The sequence below is a fragment of the Schistocerca serialis genome, chromosome 5 (genome assembly GCF_023864345.2).
Source record: "Schistocerca serialis cubense isolate TAMUIC-IGC-003099 chromosome 5, iqSchSeri2.2, whole genome shotgun sequence".
Lineage (NCBI taxonomy): Eukaryota > Metazoa > Arthropoda > Insecta > Orthoptera > Acrididae > Schistocerca > Schistocerca serialis.
In genome coordinates, this window is record NC_064642.1 from 591,613,366 (window position 1) to 591,616,724 (window position 3,359).

The window sequence follows — 3,359 nt, forward strand, 5'->3', positions numbered from 1 at the left end:
TTGCTCTTTCGTCATTTGCATTTAAAAAGTACATAGTTAGGGTGCAAACAGAATGCTTTCCCATCGCTCCACTTTCAAAAGCAGTATATTAAAATCGTTATGCTTAAAGCAAAGTTCTCAGATTTTGGCCTTCTGTCGGTTACATTCGGAACTTACTTTTACTGGAAACGCTTCATATTGCGATGTACGACGTATTGCCCTGTAGAAGTAATACTCTTTGTTAACAAAGAATTTTATTGCCAAGACGAAAGACTGTCAGTGGGAATATCGATTAGTGGCCTCCTAGCGAAGATATTCATGAAAAACTAAGAGAACAAGATCTTCACACACATAATAGCACCAAAAAATAGAAAGTTGTATACTGGAACCGTTATGTCGATGACATAATATGCCTGACTGATAAACCACACACACACACACACACACACACACACACACACACACACCTATACACAAAACGCCCCATACTCACCTACAATAACAAAATTGTTCACACTAGAGGCAACATATTGAGCAAACAGGGACTTCAAAAAGGACATAGAGCAGATAACACAACACAGGAAAAACTCAGAACACGGAAGACACCCACAGTTAAATTCAACAGATCACACATATAGGATCTTACATGCGACACTTGCCAATCAGTGAACACAGGACAGACATGCATTAATTTTAAAACTAGATTCTCAGAACACCTCACAACCTAAAAAGTAATGGCACCCATAGATATTTGCTGACCACTTAATAGCCAATAACCACGACCCATATACAATAGCAAGATAATTGAAGATATTAAAATCCAGCCACGGTCTATAACACAAACAACAGAAGAAACCTTCGACATACAGAAGGCAACAGCAGAAAGCAAACAAGTTTTAAATGAATACATTACACTCTGCAAAAACCACACATTAAAGGAACTTCACAGAAAAGGCAACACAAGTAGCTAAAGGAGCTTACAACACACACACACACACACAAAGAGAGAGAGAGAGAGGTAAAAGTAATCAAAATTCAAATTCGGCGCCTAACTGAGTCGGTATCAGATGAAAATTTTTTTGCTGACAATGTAAGCTATCTATAAATTTACATGAACTTTCAAAATAGGAGGTCGTCAACTTTGAAGATAAAAATTCGACTGTGAGAACGTGATCGAAATCTGACTCGCGACAAAGTAAGTTAAAAGTGCCTATCTGGTTCCCTGCCCGTTTATTATTTAATTTTGACTTATCTGTTGCACAATGGAAACACCATGACACTGTACATGTCTTGAAAGCGCGTCGCATCTACGGAGCTACAACTAGCAACTGAGATGCCCCTGATGCAATGTGCCCTCTTTTTTTTTATTTTTTTTTTTAAAAAAAAAGGCATAGCATACATGGTTCATAACAAATCTGAGCAAGTAAAAATGATAAGTCATATTTTGGTATGGACTTTCGATGCGAATATTGACTTGGGATACCTTATAAGATCAAATTTAAATAGCTTTTTGATTAGGAAAGTCCTGTATTAAAAAATTATCTCTCTATTTGCTTCACAAACATTAATGCACAAAAAACTTACAGATCTTGAGTGGATAAACGTAAGTATTCTTTAACATCAAATGAAATCTTTTCAAAAGTACAACTCGAGAAAGTGACGCTAAATATTCAACAGTTATTCCCACCCATAAATTTAAATTGAAATTTATACATGGCTGTTTAGGATGTCTAAACCAGGAATGCGTAACTACAAGCTGTCAAAATGAAGTACAAAATCTAAAATCAATCATCTTGGATTAAATCTTTTGTATTACTCATCAAAATAATCATAATACAATATTTTTCTCAAAATGCTTCAGTCTCGTTCCCCTTCTCAAATAATTAATCCGTAAATCAACATGTTCCACTTGCCCAGAATGTAACTGCAACCGTACCACTCTGTCTGTGCCGTATACTACCTGTTGTAAGGTGTCACGCAAATCCAACACCTTCCATGAAAACCCTGACATGATAAGCAAATCCAGTAGTATGTCACATAGCTCCGAATAAATCGTGACATTAAATTAACCAAAGTATTACGAGTAACGAGTGAGCAAATGGAATACCACAGACTAACACAAGAGTGCCTAAATGCATGTCATACCTTCCCACCGTGAGACAGACGCAGTTCTGAGGGGAGAAACGAGAAGCCGAGAGCAGAACCGTGTTAAGCGAGAAGGCCCTACGATAAGGGACAGACACCCACGTCGCCACCAGCTAACCGCTACGACCACACCACCCGCAAGTTTTTAGCGTGAGAGTTTTTCGCGGCGCTGTTACGTCAGGACCACCCCCCAGCCCATGTTAAAAGCTAGAGCCCTGCAGAAGAACAGTACAGATCTTACGATAACACAAAAAGGGCCACACCAGAGGCAAGTTTTAGCGTGAGACTTTTTCGCGTCTCTGTTACGTTGCAAACTTTAAAAAACATTGCCCCACCACGAAAAGTATAACGTATCTCATTGGATAGACAGAATTTTTGTAGGCGGAGCTTAAGGTTAACATTGAGACCCTGATTGGTCAGATGATAACACAGCCAGATAGTTTTTTTTTAACCAACTTCGGTAAATTGTAGTAAGGAGAAGTTACGAGAGAGTTGCTCGAGAGTTGCTTCGGAGACGGCGAGGTGAGCGGAGCTGTGCTGTCCGCCGCCCCCTGACGAACACCGACAAGGTAATGAACGCACGCGATGCTGCAATTTTGAGCGCATAAGGCTTCACTCAGAACTGCAGAAGTCTCAACTATTACATCCCCTTTTTGCGTAATACTAGTGTCGATCGTCAATTAAAACTCATGGTGTTCACATTTGCCACTTGAAGTAAAAGTCTGAAACGCGATGATTTTTCTGTTATATAGTTATTGAGAAGCAACATCAGCCACTGTAATTTGCGACAAGTTAGTTAAGTAATGAAAGATAATTGAGGGTCACTGTAGACCATTTTGATAGTTTTCTCTCTTGTGAAATTTAATTTAAACCCAGATTATAGATGTGATGTGGCATAGGTCATCCTTTGATCCATTGTAGAACTTGGAAACCCATTCAGGGAATATTCGTTCACATTTTTGCTGAACACAGTTGGTTTTTACCATCCTGTATTAAAACATTTCCTTTTATCAATAGTGCAATTTATAAACGATGTTTTGTGAGTAGGATAAAATTTCCAATGGTAAACTTAATTGCTTTTTCGACGTTATTTTACCAGCTAACTAAAAATAGGAAAGCCTTGAACCCCTTCCACTAAATTTAGCTAGTATTAAGATTCCTTTACGGGGAGTGCAGTGGAGCTGACGCTGAAATCATTAAGTATTTGGTTATATCATCGCTAGTCTCACTGAACT